This window comes from Delphinus delphis, chromosome 3 (assembly GCF_949987515.2).
Source record: "Delphinus delphis chromosome 3, mDelDel1.2, whole genome shotgun sequence".
NCBI lineage: Eukaryota > Metazoa > Chordata > Mammalia > Artiodactyla > Delphinidae > Delphinus > Delphinus delphis.
In genome coordinates this window covers 32,073,053-32,092,228 of record NC_082685.1, presented here as the reverse complement: position 1 = coordinate 32,092,228, position 19,176 = coordinate 32,073,053, and positions in this window count along the sequence as shown.

Sequence of the window (19,176 nt, the reverse complement as noted above, 5' to 3'; positions counted from 1 at the left end):
TGTTAGTCTTCCCTAGATAATGACCACTATGATCTCTCTTTTGGGTTTTAACAGGCTTTGTGGGGTTTTGTTTGTTTGTTTGTTTTTTCATTTTATGCTGCAAGTAAAGTCAGCCCCCTCAGACAAGGACACTTAGCTGACTATTTCACATAGCCTGCCATGCCTACCCTGGGCAGAACTTCTGCAATACAGAGTTGGAGCTTTCAAGATGATGGGAGTCATTTGTCCTCACAGGCTGCCCTGGGAATGCTGGGAGTGGAACTTGTACATTCTGAAGTTGGAAAGAGAGTACAGGAGCTGCCCTACTTGTCCAGTATAAAACTTCTGTAACACAGAGCAGGGGTGGTGAGGATATGGCAGCCCTTTCTATAAATACTACAGACTCCTATATTTCTTATAGAAGTTCAATAGATTCTCTTAAATAAATGCTTCCAGTTTTTATACCTTTTTAAAAATCAATTTCCAGAGATTAAAAATGGTTGTTTTTGACAGTTTTGTCCAGTTTCTCATTTTCTATGAAGAGAGGATTTGTCAAGCTCCATACAGCCATTCTGGAACATTTTGATTTAATTTAATACAGGTAATTAATGTATGTAGAAGCAAAACGGCAGAATGGATTTGGTGATCCATAAGGTCCCTTTAAATCCTTACTTGTTTATAATTCTCTGAAGCATAATAAACATGGTAGAAACAGTCTTTCACCCCTTACCTCCATGGATTAAAACTTCTTTTGCTGATCTCAATATTTCTTCCATCAAAGAAATTGACCATATACATGAATTAAATTACCTCTGAGTTAGTGATTTACTTAAGTTGACCAAAAGTTGAGTTTTATCTTGAAATTTAAATAAATATGAACATGTTAAAATGCTCACCTTCCTCTCCTGTGCCTTTACCCAGATTTTACTCTACCAAAATATTCTACATTATTTGATCATGGAATCACTGTTTCCTTTCATTCTTCCAATGAAACCAACTTCAGTCATACAAACAATTCAATTCAGATAGTAAAGAGAAAACTATCAAAATTTGTGTTTCAAAGGCCAAATGGCACCTTTAAGACATGCACCTTACAGAGGTTCAATTAAAATGGCAGCCATCAAGGAGAAAGTGCTATGGTAGAGCTCAGTTAATTTATAAAAGTTTTCTTTCTTTCTTTCTTTTTTTTTAATACTCTTTGTGGAGTACTTTTATTTTTTTTAATTTATTATTATTTTTTCTTTATTTTTGGCTGCATTGGGTCTTTTTTGCTGCACGTGGGCTTTCTCTAGTTGTGAGGGCTACTCTTGGTTGCGGTGTGCGGGTTTCTCATTGTGGTGGCTTCTCCTGTTGCAGAGCACGGGCTCTAGGCATGTGGGCTTCAGTAGTTGTTTTTTGTGGGCTCTAGAGCACAGGCTCAGTAGTTGTGGTGCAAGGGCTTAGTTGCTCTGCAGCATGTGGGGTCTTCCCGGACCATGGATCAAACCCATGTCCCCTGCATTGGCAAGCAGATTCTTAACCACTGTGCCACCAGGGAAGTCCCTATAGCAGCTTTCTTTTATATTAAACATTTTTAAATTTCTTCCCTCTTCCCTCAACCTTTAACCTCTTCTTTAATCTCAGTGTTTTCCTATTTCCTATGTATGGCATATCTAATATACCTCTTCTAGGTTTCCATTACTTCTCAGCTGTTACATGTTGCTAAGTATGATGTAATACGCAAGAAATTCTGTGATAGGACTGATTAACAAGTTTTTAAAATTAAAGGACCCACCAAACACTGGTGATTTATAATGAATTTTAAAAGGTAATCTAACATAATTCATCAGGAGGAAAATTAACAGGCAAATACTTTCTGAAATTCAGTTTATGGATAAAACTAAAATATATGAGTTGAAAGTAATAAGGAGAGCATATTCTCTCCGATATACAACTCGGTGCTTAGAGTAGTCTCAGTAATGATGATATGGCTAACCTTAAAAAAAAAAAAAAAAGCCTCTCATTATTTGGCAGACAGCCAAAGGAATATTGGCATATATAAGTAGTCCCTGAAAAGTATACAAGTTGTAGGAATTAATTATCCTAAACTAGTTAATTGTTTCTTTTCACTCAGGGCATGAACCTATTTTTGATAACTGTTATTAATTAATTTCAGGGGAAAAATCCATATTAAAAGTCTCAAGAAATCTTCCTTGAATGCATTATGGTGAAAAAAGAAAAAAGGAAACACTTTCTGCCAGTATTATAAAACATTCCAAAATATTCCAAGTTGTGCCTACCTGGTTGCTGCCACAGAGTCAGAATTTGAAATATTGACTATATACAGGTCTAAAAAATATATAGCTGGAGTATTTTTTTAATGTGGTACCCAAATCCATACTATGAAAGAACTCTATGTCATTAGCAGTAGAGTTAATTTAAACCTAACATACAGTTTTCTGGAAATAATATCCATTGGGATTCACCAGAGCCTCTCTCTTAGGTTCCTGGAAGACTCTTAGCTTAATTATATTGAATCTGGATTTCTCTTTTCGTTGGCCAGTTTATGGATACTCTTCTTGCTCTACACTAACTTATGCCAGAGTATATATTTCCTTATGTCAGTATCCTTATTACTGATTGCAGATAGTTGGCCTCTGCAGTATCTCAAGTGTAAAATCTTAGATTTGGTCTTTATTCAAGTGCATTTAAAGATGGTCTTTACAGAGCACTTAGTTTTAATTCCTTACTCTCTGTGCTAGGCTGCGGTTCCACCCTGTCTTCATGGGAGTTTCACTTGGTTGCCACACTGTATTCTCTATGACCTGTACATTCAGTGTTTTGTAGGATCTGCACTTGATTGTAAAGCTGAGGCATGTTTCTTTTTGTTTTTATTTCTATCTCCATGAATTTTTGGTAGAGCTAATAAATTCTAAATATTGTTTTAATTGCATGTAAATCATCTACTGGAGGATTTATATAGAGCTCTGTGTTTTCCTAATCGGCACCTTTGCCTGCAGAGTAAAGGATTTTAATGCCCTACGATTTCATGCCTTGATGTGTGGGCAACAGTTCCTAGAATTCAAATGTGTATCTTATTTAAATTTTATTCTGAAAAGAGAGGCCAGAATCAACTAGACAACTTATTTTGGGGGAGTCAAAGAGTCAGAAATATTCCTAATGCTGGTAAAGAATCTGTGACTTACTGAAGTACTTTGAATTTCTTCTTGAAGTATGGTAGCAGTAGGACAGAAAATTAGGTTGTTCTAAATATATTTCTAATACCTTCACTTCTTTTGCTTATTAAAACAACATGTAAACATTGTGTCCAGTATCTGGCAGAGAATTTAACCTAGAATAATATCACAAAAATAATTATGTAAATGAATACATCCTAAAACTACACTTACACAGTCAAATGACCATTTCTGTGGCAAGAGAAAAACTATAAAAGGCACGTAACAGATAAACTTTAAGGAGAATTAAGGAATATTAGTGACTCCAGAAGACAGGAACTTAAGTGGGTAATACTTCACTGATCATTGAAACATGGGTCTAAAAGCAAGGGTTTGCTATAAAACTAGGGAAAGAACATATAAGACAGATTGTTTCACAGGTGTAACAAGCGGATATTCAAGACCACTTTTACATTATATTAAATATTATGTTTCTTTCAATAAGATTATATTTTCTATATTACCAAATTTGCAATTTGAAATGTTGACCAATTCCTCTTATTCATTGTGCATATTTAGTAGGACAACAAATTCTGTGTTACTCTGGTGGTTTTATTCTTATTGGTACCAGACTGAACAAAACAGGATCCCTTCAGTAGCCTTTTAAAATATTCTCCTTGACTCAACTAAACCATCGTTTCTACATGTCATGCAACTGTCCTTTAAAAGTTCTTTTCTTCTAAAAAAATTCACGAATTTAATCTTTCCAAAAACATGAATTACTTTCTAATCAAGTTTAAAATTCTCTGTCTAGTTTCAAATGATTAAAAATATCTGAGCACATGCTACCTTTTTAACTATGTCTGCCTAACAGACATTTCTACCTTCATCAGATTATTTTCTTTTCTCTTCCACAAAAAACACTCTTCTATCTCCATGAACTCTATGCTCATTTTTATCCTCGCATGAATATAAAATTTTACCTATTCAGAACCTAAAAATTCAAGTTAAATGAAAAATTTTATTTTCCATGAGAGATTTATTGACTGACCCTTTATTAATAATTCTCTTCTTTGAAAGCCTGTAGTGTTTTTAGTACATCATACAATTTAGTCCTTGACTTTGTATACTGTTTTGTATTGATTCTTTATCACCATGTTATATTACTCTTACCACTCAGTTTGGAGGGCCAGCTAAAGGAAATTTTCAATTATCAGTAGCTAGTTACCTGTCTTAAAGTTTATGGCATCATTAGTGTGGATTTGATTTGTTGAATAGCCATTAATCCTTCTATTCAGAGATTGAATTTTTAAAAGTAATTTCAGTCACTTGAGTGTCATAAGAGATCTGTCTAACCGACTTAATATTATATTTTGAGGCTACTAAGTTGCATTTGGATCCATTTCTTATCAAAATTTATTTATTGATTCTAACAAATAAAAGAGAGGGTTCTTACCTTTATTCTGTCGTTTCAAAGAAACTTGTAGTCAACTAGGAAGTCCTGAATGAAGAATTATTAAACACGGTTCCTCCCATTTTTACAATACCATCTGATTGATGACCTTGAAAGGAAAAGTGGGGCTTAATAGGCAGGGTAATATTGTGTAAATGTGCTAATGTTATCACACTCTTTGCCATAAGAACACGTTTGATTGATGTGTATCTGCTTTTCTCCAGTGATGTATGGCTTGATCATTGTGTTGGGCAGAGTTAACTGCCAGACACTGCAACTGGAGAGTCAAGATGAGGCTGTTTATATCTAATTTCCATTTCCTTTTTCAGTATATTTTATTTGTTTTTATAGAACAGTTAACACAGTTATCAGTAATAAACTGGACTATGCTAAATATGAATTTTTTTTTTTTAAGATTACCTCTTAATGTTAGGAAGTGTTTTATTTATTTATTTATGGCTGTGTTGGGTCTTCGTTTCTGTGCAAGGGCTTTCTCTTGTTGCGGCAAGCACGGGCCACTCTTCATCATGGTACGTGGGCCTCTCACTGTCGCAGCCTCTCTTGTTGCAGAGCACGGGCTCCAGATGTGCAGGCTCAGTAGTTGTGGCACATGGGCCTAGTTGCTCCGCGGCATGTGGGATCTTCCCAGACCAGGGCTCAAACCCGTGTCCCCTGCATTGGCAGGCAGATTCTCAACCACTGCGCCACCAGGGGAGCCCCTAAATATGAATTTTAAACCAATTAATTCCAGAGATTCTTTTCTAATCCCCTATTTCCCCCCACACAGCCAGGAAAAAAAAAAAAAAAAAAAAAAACAAGAGTGAAGGAGCTTCCTCTTTCTTAATTTATCTTTTTCATTATATGTTTAACAAGAAAAAAAAGGTTTTGCAGTGTGAGCTTAATTAAAGTAAATGGAGAGTTTAAAAGATTGAAGAATCATGTTGTTTCTTAATTGCGTTGTTGATTTAACATATAATGATTCTTTCCAATTCATCCCATATAACACCATCACCATCTATTTTGATACAAGTTCATGAAGAAAAAAAGATATCCTCCTTCACTGTTTATTTCAGAACTAAACCCATAATCTATGGGTGAAAATCACCTGTGTGCTACTCTTTAGGAATTTATTGATCTCTGGTTGTAGCCATGTGAGAAGTAATTCAATAAAACCACATTTTTTTCATTTAACTTGAGATCATCTTTAGCTTACTTCAATCTGGCTCAAAAGATAATTTAAATAAGTTATTTCATAATTAGACACTTGATTTACAGTTTTTTTCTAATAGTAAACCCTGTTTAATGGTTGAAATGTTGTAAGAATATAAGAAAGAATGGATAGTGCATAGGAAAACTATGTCTCAAGATTGAGAAGCTGTGCAAAAGAAAGAATGCAATAGAAAACAAATTTCTCAACATCATTAAGAACAGAACTGAAAAATAGTTTAATCAAAGTAGAATTTAATTAAGTGAAGTGAATATTCCAAGTAAAATTAAATTCTTCCAACTACTCTGGCATCAGCATTGACTAGCATTCCTACTTCCTATCTTTACTAAAGATATTTCTTTTTTTTTTTTACATGAATCTATTCTTTTCCAAATTCTTTTTCCATTTTGGTTATTACAGAGTATTGAGCAGAGTTCCCTGTGCTGTACAGTAGGTCCTTGTTGGTTATCTATTTTACATATAGCAGTGTGTGGATGTCAGTCCCAAGCAATGAACAAAGCTACATCCAGGTTAAATGCTCAGGAAAACTGTCAGAGTGAAACCCATTCTTTCAGCTCTGTTTAGGGGAAGAATCACAGTGATGTTTAAATGCAGTTTGAGTGGAAAATAAAAAGTGTTCTCGTATGAGGGAAGGGCTTAGGTGTAGGAAGGACTGAGTCTACATGCTTTAGAATGTGTTGGGCAAATAAATGTCTGTCCTTTCCCCATGTGGTATAAAAATAGCAAAATGTTCCACAAATCTACCTTGGGAAAACAAAATCAACATTACTAACAAAGAAGTCAGCATTACTAACAAAGCTTTAGAAATCATGCTGACTGACAAAATCAGATATTTATTCAATAAATATTATTGTCTGTCATCTTACATCAGGCACTGTGATGATTGGTGATTGGTGAGACCAATAAGTTAAACCAGTGATTATAGTAGATAATGTTGCTTTATATGTCTATATCTATATATCTCAAGAATACTGAAAGGAGCATGGAAGAGAATTTGGGTGAAGAGGAATCTAATCAACTTAATAAGCTAGAGTAATGCCAACTCCAAATTTAACTTTCTGTCTTAAAGTCTTTGATTTTTGCATTAAGGACCACCTTTATGCTGATAGGCACATTATTGTATTTCCATATCAATTATAATCTACATGAATTTTAGTGGAAGAATAGTAGTGGGCATATTGGTCTTGTTTTAGGGGGTTATATTGAATTACTTAAATGCTTATGAAAATTAGTAAAGATGTTATAAAAGAGAAGGTAAGATACATAATCGTATTTTTCTACTCTCTAATATTTAGTAGAAATTTATTCAAAGACTCATATACTATATAGATTTAAGATCACTCTGGGTTATAACTTGCTTTCAAAAAATAACAGTTCTTTTACAACAATCTAAATTTAAATTTTTCATAATCACAATAAGCATTCCACTAAACTAATGTTATAATCAGAGTCATTTTATAATTATTTCTGGGAAAGAGTATTTTTGAGTGGTAACTGTTTTTCATGATACTGAAAATGCAGTCAATTTTTAGAATTCAAAAGGCTCATCCACTTGGAGGATGAAGTGCTTTTAGCATAGGTTCTAAAACTGTTAATTTCCCCTCCCCCTAACACAATGATGATTTAAAATAAACTAAATTCTTCATCTAAGGCAGAACATATGCACAAAAAAATTATTGCTTCAAAAAATATGAAGTCTTAAACCTATTTCCCAAGATGTGATTTGCAGCAGTAGAACTGTTGTTTTGGAATATGAAAGGGAGATATAACTGATGGTTCTGATTAAAGATCATTTTGAATTCTCTCTTTTTTAATGGAGATGAACAAAGCACATTTTATATGGAGTTTTGTTTTGACTCAGCCTGCCATGAAGCTGTTTAAATCAAGTCTTATACCCACATTATTTCAATTGCCAAAAACATCAAAACAGCAACAAAGAAAAAGCTAACCTTGAATTTTCAGCTTGTATTTCAGCCCTTGTAAACAAGTTACCATGGAGATGATACCCAAGTGAGCTACAGGCTTGACTCAAAACAGCCACTGTGTGTGGACCATCAGCACACTATAACATGGCATTGGCGTTATTCATGATAAAACCTGCATACATCCTGTGATACTTAAAAGTTCTTTTGCAGAATGCCAGGTGCAAAAGGCAGCAAAATCAAGGAGAAACTGAAAATTATATGTTTGAATATTATACAGTTGGTGACCAATTTAAATTTTTTGAAGATAATGATTTGAGGTTGTATTTTCTGAGCCTTTTAAAGATGTAGGCCTAGAAGAAATATTGACTATAGCTTTAAATTATTTCCTTGGAGCAACTCATTTCTAGGAAGGCTAAGTTAAGTCTGACAAAAATAGCAAAATATGCCCTGTCATTATAGACCAAGATTTCTGTCTTCCATTCTTTGTATAGGCTGCAGTTGTACAGAAACCCCTAACAAAGTAAAAAACAAACACAGATTTTAAAGGTTTATGTATTATCCTCAAAAAATTTCAAAAGATGTGCAGTTGATGTCTACCTCTTCTTTCTCTTTTTTAAAATCAAGGTATATAAAAATGTGTTATAAAAAACTTAATATCTATCAGCAGGTGAATGGCATATCCTTCTATGAAATGCAGTGGAGTAATTCAAAAAGATTCAGTGGTTCAATATATCCTGTTATGTTCCAAGATGTAATAGATGTAACTAATTTATATGTACATAAAATCATATCTAATTATAGAAAAAAAATTTATATAATTATATTCCAAAATATAATTTCGAGTGAAAAAGTAAGTTGTATCATGATACAGGCACCATTCTAATATTTAGCTAAATTTTTAAAAATTAAAAAATAAAATTGTGTATAGGTACGTGTGTATGTATATAAATGCACAGAATGGAAGACTATAAACCAAACTGATAACATTAAGGAGAAAGAAAAATATTGAAATATGAAGAAGAAAGGACTGGGTTGTGGGTCATAATAAATTATCAAAGAGGGTCTTTGGCCTTATTTATATTTTTTTTACAATTAGAATTTATTCAGATATTACAGCATAAATTAAATAATTTTTAAATTAAGCAAAAGAAATTAAAATAATTCTAAATAATTAAATGAAAATGAATGTATGAGAGCTATTTGAAAGAACCCTAATCTTCCCCATGAAATTGTTGTATTATTTAAAAAAAATTTATATACGTGATTTGCCTTTAGAATGGCGTTGTTTTATTCAGTATGTATTAAGAAAAGAACAGTTCCAGTGCCTTGCCATTCAAAGTATGGCCCTCAGTTGTGAACAATAAGCATCATCTGGCCACTTATTAGAAATGCTGAGTATGTGTCCCCAACTTTAGACTGGCTGATTCAGTATCTATATTTAAAAAAAAAAAAAAATCCCAGTTGATTCGTTGGCATATAAAGTTTCAGAAACAACATTCTGCGAAACTGTCTGGCATGAGATTGGTCTGATACTCAATTCAAAATGGTCATTTGCTCTCCACCTCATGTCATATTTAGTCCTGAAAATGAAGTTAAATATTTTATTGATCATCTTGGAACATCTACATCAGGAACCTTCTGAAACACCACTTGTCCTTCTTTTGTAGTCTTTCCATTTAAAAAGATACATACTTTATCATACTTGTTTACTCTGGGATGCAATTGATTACAGTAACTTGAATTTGAGGTTAGAGGCACACAGAACTCTTGCTATATCTCTACCAACCAGTGATCAGTGATTGCTTATTGAGTAGAAGTGACCCTCACAGTAATTCATGTATAATGTTGTTTGTATCAGTGCAAGGCCACGGATGGTTTTTCCTGACTTGAGATTCAAATGGGCATTTAGGCAAGTTAAAGTGCTTTGAAATCAAACATCAACCAGAAACCTGGTTCACTTACCATTCTGAAAGAATTTATTAATTTCATAGATCAGAGTTTCTCCATCTCAGCACCATTGACATTTGGGGTCAGATAATTCTTTGTTGTGGAGCTGTCCTATGCATTGTAGGATGGTTAGCAGAGCATCCCTGACCTCTACGCACTAAACGTTAGTAGCACCCCGCACACACACATACTTCAGTTGTAAAAACCAAAAATGTCCCCTGGTAGACAACAATATCCTTATTGAAAACAACGGCCATAGGTAAATGTTATTTTATCTTTTGTCATCATACTGATATCACCAGGCTTTACATGTATAACTTGGAATTGACTTCCTCATTTTAAACAAATAGAACTTGAAAAAAGGTGTAATATGTATGTGTGTGTGTGTGTGTGTGTGTGTGTATAAACAATGCCTTTCAAATTCTACTTACTAACTGATTTCATAGGATTCTAAAATTTAGTTGCATCTAAAATACTTCTGCCATTCATATTCACTCTTTATCTGTTTCCTTACTTTCCCACATACTCTCCCCTCTATTTTAATTTTCCCATTTACCTTTGCCCTCTCACTACATTTCCTGCTCTCCTTTCCTTTCTCTTCTTCATATGTCCTAATTTCCCTTTTGTAATAGTCATAGTAAAAAGTTACATTTAATGGATTTTTATCAATATTATGTAGGTATTATGATTTAGTCTTCTAATTGGCATTTTTAGAAATAGTAATATCTGCCTCTACTGACTAACAGAACAAAGAATGACAGCCCATCAACATTGGAGATGGCAGAAGGAGAAGCTGGTACAACTAAACTCCCCTAGAATACAATAAAATAAGCATATCTGAAAAGGATTAGAAATAATACGTTTCAGAACAATTTCAAATACTGTTTCACACTTTTGAATTAAAGATAATGGGGTGAGAAATGGAATATCTACTCAAGGAGATACCAAATTCTTCTGTTAGACTTGCCACATTTTCTTTTGCAAAATAAAGTGTATAAAGCAAGCATTTTTATAGGTTATCGGTAGCATTAATGTGAAAAGTATCTTTATTGCTAACCATTTGAGATGCAAGGGAGCTCTCTCTGCCACAGAAATTGGATGACCATGTGGGCTGACAGCTCCCTTGTGTTATAAAATAATGCAAACAATATTTTTTCACCCCAAATAAAATTGGTTAGAATTACATTTTCCCAAGTCATATGGAAATGCACTAATTTGTAACTTTCTAAAGCCAACACATTTATGCTTCAGAGATACATAATTTAGTAGCAAACAGCAGCCTGAATTTTGATCAGGTTTTAAAAATGGGTACAATAGCCTTCTCAGACTTCAAATGAGCTCAGAAAACTCTCTTGGTATTCTCTCCCTCATGAAATTGTAAGGGTAACATTCCCTTGAAGTTTGTCAGCAATATGCAGTAAGAAGAAGTGAAAAGGTCTTGCATATTTGTATAATATGTAAAGGCTCCAATGATTAAAACAGCCTTCAGACTTAACAGCAAGCATTTTACTTTAAAGGTAATAATTCTCTAAGAACCTGGAGGAAAACCAGATTATTATGCTTTTCTTTTTTGGAATTGATGGCTACATTATATAAGGTAGGTAAGGTAAAGCATGATAGCAAGCAGTTCTGATAGCAAAACATCAATGGAATTTTTTCTTCTTTATGTTTTTAAGAAGAAAATACCTGGATTCTCAGCAGTAAGAAACAAGAAGACCATCACTTAATGTGCCAGTCCTCCAACTAACAGGAAATATACACATTGATTTTAATAGCAAAGACAACATTGATAGAGAATTTTTTGTCTTCTTTCTAAATTATTTTATGGGGTACAAACAGATTAACAAGTCAGGGATCAGCTATGCCACAAGATATTATTATTAACATGATTCAAATAACCGACAGGAATAAAACAACTACTTGAGAATATTCCTCTGAGTTCTGGGCACCTGTTTTCCTCTATTAATTTTCCTTATGAACTTTGTTTATCATTTATTGCACTTAATATTGAATAATTAAAGCATATTTTGACAAAATTTATTACTTTAGTTTTTTTCTGCCAGTTAATTTTTTAAAGTTTTATAATGACTCTTCTAACTATGGGGGGGCAAAACTATAGGTCAGAAAGAGTAAATTCATACTCTATGGAACCATGTATTTTATATTTAGACTTCATAAGTCTTGGAGTTTTCTTTCCTTAAGTAATATGAAAAAGGACCAAATTGAGCAAATCCTATAAAATAATTTTTATTTTCATTATTGCTTATGAGACTTCAGCTGGATCTGGACTGTTTCATTTAATTATTAATGGGTGAAGAGTGATTGCAGGGATCCCACATGAATTGTCTTTCATCCTTCCTCCCTGATTCTCATTTCAATTGTGTAAACCTATTTAATGACAGGGTTGCAATATTGGTTAACTGTGATTTTGATTCAGTAATTGTGCAGAAAATCTTATTTGCATAGCTTTTCAAAAAGCCAGTTTGAAGTTCTGAGATGCTGACTGAAGTTGACCAGACTCCACATGGGAAAAAAATGTCCTGCATAAGGGTATGATGGTCTTCAGACCATTATCTATCCATTACCCATTTGTGTAACCAGCACACCTAAAGCAGCATATTTATTGGGAATAGGCATACTTTGCAATGACTGCCAAAGGAAAAATTGAGAACTTCTTATCATTTGACTTCAGTCATCAGACGTAAACATCATAAAATAATGTGTATATTTTTCTGTGTATAGTATAGACATAAAATTACATATTTGAGGTATTCAGAATGCATATTGCATTTATGGTTGGCAAATTGGAAAGCTTTTTGAATGAGATAGTTTATTTTCACAATAAGTCTATTAATCAGGTCAGTAACAGAAACTGCCTCAAATGTGGCCTAAGCAAAAAAAAATAAAAAGAGGAGTTTTTGGTTCATCTGAAAAACTCTAAGTGTTAGCTTTGGGGTTAGCTATACCCAGATCTGCACATGTCATCAGAAATCCAACCCTCTCCACCATTCAGTGTTTTTTTATTTTGTTTTGTTTATCTTTTCATTTTGGTTGCATTCTAAGACAGAGACTTAACTCCAAGTTTGTCAACAACCAACTCAAAGCTTGAATCTGGTAGACTAAAAAACACTGCTTTCTTGGAAGTCCTGATATACGTCCTGATTGGTCCCAAATAAGCCCACATGCCAAACCATGACATTGTGAGTTGGTTCTCAAATTGTGGGGTGGTGGAAAGTGTAGTTTTGGCAATCTCTAGGGACATTTAGTTGCTAAAACAGGGGAAAGATTGCCACTAGCTTCTGGTTAGTAGAGTTCAGAGATGCTGAAAAATATCCTACAATACACAAAACAGGCCCACACCTCAAAACAAAGAATTATCCAACCCAAAATATCAGTAGTGTCAGGTTGTGAAACTGGAAGTTGCATCACTTCCTGCTGATCCACAGTGGGTTGTAGAGAAAAGTAGGAGACACTGACCCTAGAAAACTGTGCTGTAATTAGAAGAATTAAATGCTGTAAATGCTGATTAGTTGCTGTAAATGCAATTCCTGTCAACAAAAGGAAGTATTTTTTTACCTCTAAGCTATGAGTAGGAAAATGCAAAAACATGTAAGAATTGTTGAAAATTTTAAGAATGAATTTTTACCTTAAATGTAATTGGTAAAGTTGATTTTTCGTTTTTTTTTTTTTTTAAACTCATAATTTATCCTTGCTCCTGGTTGAGTTCCTTGGTGTTAGATAAATAATTTGCATTTTGCTATGTTGACTTGAGTCAGAAATTCTGTACTATTAGCACATTAACTAGTACCCTGACTTTTATATTTTGAACCAAATAGAAAGTATTTTTGAATTACTCTGTTTATAGCTATTTTATTGTCAGCTCAGATATTTTAGCTGAAAATAATTTTATAATCAGAGGGAAAATTATTACTCAAGTGATAAAGTAATTGCCTTTTTCCTCATTTTTTCATCATGTAACTTGAGGATGGCATGCCAATTTATTTTGTTCTTATATTAATTAAATTGAAAATGTTCTTATGTTCATAAAATAACTTATTGGAATTAATAAGACATGAGAAAACTTTATAGCATTTCAGATTTATTTGTTTAAAGGGCCTTAGGTGGTTTATTTTGCAGTTGTTTTTTGACTTGAAATATTTCTAACCAAATATTTAAAAAATAATATTTTTCTTTCCTCAGGTCCACTAATAATTGTTTAAAATATTTTCTTTAAAAAAAAACAAAACACTAATGCTGAAGGTTGTTTGAAGTGTTTCTTCTATGTGTGTGTGTGTGTGTGTGTGTGTGTGTGTGTGTGTTCCAGAAAATCATTAAGCAGTTTTATATAGCAGGAAAGGTTTGATCCCAAGAATTAGGAACAAAGCAGAGAGAACACACCCTCCAAAAGTAAATGCTGAATTACTATATGTTTTATGGTCAGATATATGCTCACATACATGTGTGCACACATCTGACCATCAGTCAGACTCTCAAGCTCACCTCCAGGAAAGTTGAAAGAGTGCATCTCACGGGAGAGGAAAATGCATTTAAAATTAGTGCAGCCATAAAATAAACTGACATAACCCAAAGCAACAAATAATGGAGGGAAAAAGAATCCGTCTGGGGCTCTGTCTCTCTTTCAGCAAAGATTTTGACTTTCTGTTTTTATTTCTTGTCAGTGATCCTGAGTGTGTTTAAAATGACATAAAATGCATTCATTATGCCCCCAGATTCCAACTGCTTCAGCCTTTCTTGTACATTTCTCAAGGAAATTAGGACTTCTGGAATAGAGAGCAAATGTAGAAGCAAAATGACAGCCCTTGTGGGATCCTTGGTGGCCTAAAAAAAAGGCTCCAAGCAATTTTCTCTATTGCATCATGCCTGAAAAGCAGCTTAATTCCTCTGTTATGATTAAAGTTGATTGACTGAATTGATCTGTGATGTATCCTGTTTCCCTAGTTTACAAAGATGCTCAGGAAGAGTGAGGAAGCTGTCTGAACAGGTTCCAAGTGCTTAATATATGCTGAGGTCCCACTTAACATTTATTATCTGTTATCGAAGGTAGGAAAAAAGCATGTAAATTATATGGATGTCTCTGATTCAAGGAAAGGGAAAGATAAATACTTATGCAGACACTCAGTGATTTTCATCAACCATTTTCTAAAACATACCCCATCTTCTTTTAGATTTATCAGTAACTTTGTAAGGAGCTTTTCCATTGCTGGGAAGTTAACCTGTTTTTACCTTACTGTCGCTTACATTAGTACAGAGATCTGAAAAACTTCAAATATGACTCTTAAGGTTGCTTAATAAATATAATTTGCATTAAAATTAAAATTTAGCACACTCAGGAACCTAGGATACTTTAAAATTTTTGTCTTCATGAGTTTTTTCCCAAAGGGATGTTAAAAAGAATATGAAGAAGAGAATCATTAGCAGATATTTCATCAAATTTTGGGTCGGTGTGAAAATGAGGCAAGGCTATAATCTTCAGTGCCTACTAGACATATACGCTTAAATACACCAACATTTTGATAAGTGCACAGTTTTTAATATGCAGGAAAAAAGTGTTAGATTAAAGCTTAACTATGAATTGGCAAATTACAGCTTAACCTACTTTAAAAAGACATCTTCGCCTTAACCAACTTAGAGATCCATTGCCAATTTTTGGACTAACTTTTTGCAATTATGATATTTTATTCATATGGAGGACTAACACAAAATAGAATCAGCAATAAACTTGTAAAGGACAAGGATGTCCTTTACAAAAATTTTCAAAATTTCTTTACTGTTAGGAAGCTCTTTAAGGAGCTGACTTTGTAGAGTCATATATCTGCATACTTGCTTTTTCTTCTTTTTACAGAACCCAACACCTTTGTTAAAAAGACATCCAAACCTCCAGATTTTAGTTTCAGTCAGTCACAGCTATTACACCTACAAACCCGATATAGGTATAATATAGTAATAATACTAATTAAAATAATTATAACAACTACAAAAAGAATATCACGTCAATACAACAGCTAACAACTTTGAGCTTTTTATGTGCCAGTGTTTTAAGCCCATTATAATTGTTATCTTATTTAATCTCATAACCACCTATAAGGCCAGTATCATCAACATTTCATTTTATAGATGAGGAAAGTAAGGCACAAAGAGGTTAACTAATTTTCTAATTCTCACAGAGCTGGCTACCATTTTCTCTCTCTGTGTCAGGTTTGAATTGGAACGTTGCTTGACTTCCACAGCATGTGGGATATTATAATACTCATGCCAAAGAGACATTTTGGGGTGGCAAATTTTGTTCCCTTATACCAGGAACTTTCTGCTGTATTTTGTCGTTTCTAACTCAAGTTCGAAAGTTTCAGATTCAGAATTAAAGAATTAAATTAATCTTTAAACAAAAGAGACCACAATTTTTCTGCAACCTGCTACTGTTGCACTGTGAGAGGAAATAACAGGAAAAAAAAATAGAAAAAGCATTTAGGGTTGCCAGTTATAATATAGGACATCCTGTTAAATTTAAATTTCAAAGAAACAATTAAAAAATTTTAAATATGCCCTATGCAGTATTTTGTACATAATTACACTATAATTTTTTATGTATCTGAAATTCAAATTTAATCATCCATCTCATACGTTTAATTGTTACTTAATTGTATTTTAAATACTAACTGGAAACACTAATAGCATTACAAGTTTCCATTTCAGGGACATACATTTTCATTATCATTGATATACTCTATTTGCATTTCTTTACATCACACTTCTAGAATTGTGTTATTTAAATATGATAGGTAATAGCCTAACCCCATCTAATACATGAACTCTTCTTCCTTTCTTCCTGCCTGCCTGCCTTTATTTCTTCCTCTTTCCCAATTTTAACACATTCCTCTATTCTTCACAATACAGCTTTGCATTCCATCTAAGTTTTTTTTAGGAGTTAAACGTTCCCAATTCTCCCCCCTCCAAAAAAAATGTAAAATCTATTTAATATTTTACTTTTGTTACATCTGTCTTAAGTTTCCTCAGCTTTCTTAAGTATTACACAGTATTAAAAGTCTCAGTAATTTCTTCCTTATTTTTGAAAGGGAGATTAAGGAACACTTGACTTACTCTTTTTTTTTAGGGCATAATTGGGAAGGTTTGCCCATCATGAGCAAAAGTCACTGCTTTTACCCTAGACACATGTCTATGTGTCAGTATTATACAAGCATTTTATAGATAAACCAGCTTCTTTGTCAAAAAACTGGATCAGCAAATGTTGATAGATGGTCAGATTCTGCTACTGACACCTGTGGAAGTTATCAGTGATCAAGTACCATCCTATTTTCCTAAAAGCAACTTTGATATCTTTCTGAGTATGTTGTCTGAAAGTTACTACCATTTAGATGTCTGTACTCAAAATGACATTCTGTTGCTTTCCTCAAATGAGAAAGAGCTTTCAGCAAGTTGAACTTATCAGAATGAAATATCTAGGGATCATTTTGTGATGTAACTACAAGTTAAGACAGTTGATAAGAACCTATCCATTGAGACAAACCACTAAGCAGATGATCATGGACTGATTATGCCCTCACAAACATGTTAAAATAGCATGTTGGAATGCTTTTATCTATAAATAAAAGAAAATCCAGACTCAGTGGGCTTAAAAATGAGAAAATTTATATATAAGAAGAAATTGAAGACTGATTAGTTTAATAGCTCAACCATATCACCAAATATCCATATATACATAGATATATATTTTTTTGTAGGAGACAAAGCACACACTGAGCTGTTTTCCCTCCACCATGCCTTTCTCTCTCTCTTCATATATATGTATTTTGTCTCTCCCATGTACAAAATTTCAACTTTAAAGTGAGAAAATATTTTTCAGAAGAGTCCCAGCAAACACCTTTTATTTGTTATAGGTCAGAAATGCTATTGTCTTGCTTCAATCAAACATTTAAGGAAATGGATTAAGTTAACTGGTTTAGATCAATCAGGATGTGGAAGGCAATTATATCTGTGGTGATTCCTTGAGAGCAGGTACCTGGAAAAACTAACATTCTCTCATCAAGAAAAAAGGGGGGATGCAATCACAAGTTTTACAGTACAGGGTGCATGATGATAAAGAGAACATGGTTTGTTTTCTAGAAAAACTTATTGGTAATGCTGAAACAGTCCTCAAAATTGCTTGGTCTTCGGATTGTTTACCTATAGAACACAGAAGGAAAACGCCCTCTGGCTTAACTGTAAACTGGTAGGATTCCTAACAATTTTTTTTTTTTTTTTTTTAAGAAATGCAGAGGTGGCAGTACTTCTGTGACATTTTGCTTCTAGCAGAGTAGACTATCACATGGTCAGTGAGTTTCCCATTTATTATGCAACGTAAAGTATTCTCTGTCTCCAGAAGGTGAACTTATTGCCCAGCCAGCCCAAGGGCTTTGGACTAAATTCCACCACTCTTGTTTTGCACAAACTTAAAATCCTTACTTGGCCATTATTCTATATCAAGAATTTTTTTTCTTCTTCCCAAATCAGAGACATTTTATTAACATCAAATAGGAGCTATTGTAAATATTGCAGCTCTTAAAATATTGCAGTACTGAAGCCATTAGATACTGTTGGACTGTCAAAAGTATTTCAGTTAAAACAAATGAAACAAGTGTTGTTGGTCATTTAAAATTATTTTTAATGAAAGAATTAGAACTGTCTTAAGATTGATTTTTGCACTTTTGCTATTTCTTCCCTGCCTCGCTGTTCTAATGGTCTATAGGAGTTAAACCATTTCTATGCTCTATTTTCATTCTTTTAATGTGGTTCTTCAGTGTACACTTATCGTTAGTGAAATGTGGAATCCTGGATCCCTGTATAATTATTGTTTCTATTGTCATTATTTCCTTCTGTCTCTTGGTGGGGTGGGAGGGCTTCTAATGTGACTTTCAAGGCAGTGAATTTGAAACTCTTGTGGAATCCATATTGTAATTTAATAACTCCCTTTAATTCTATAGCACCCTTTTCTTTCATGTTATAATATTTAAGATTTGCATATCTCAGACACAAAAGGTTTGGCTTTTTTTCTTGGTCAGCTTTATTGAGATATAATTCACATACCGTACAATTCACCCATTTAAATTGTAAAAGTAAATCATTTTTAGTATATTCACAGAGTTGTGTAACTATAACCACAATACATTTTAGAACATTTTTATCACCATCAAAAGTAATTCCTTAGTACCCATGAGGAGCCTTGTTCCATTTGTCTCCAGCAGCCCAAGTCCTAGGCAGCTATTATTCTACTTTCTGTCTCTACAGATTATACTAGTCTGGACACTTCATATAATGAAATCATACAAACTATGGTCTTTTGTGACTGCCTTTTTTCATGCAGCATAATGTTTTCAAGATTATTTCATGGTATAACATTTTTCAATACTTCATTCTTTTTATTGCCAAATAATATTCCATTGTATAGATAGCATTTGGCTCTTTTTAACACATGCC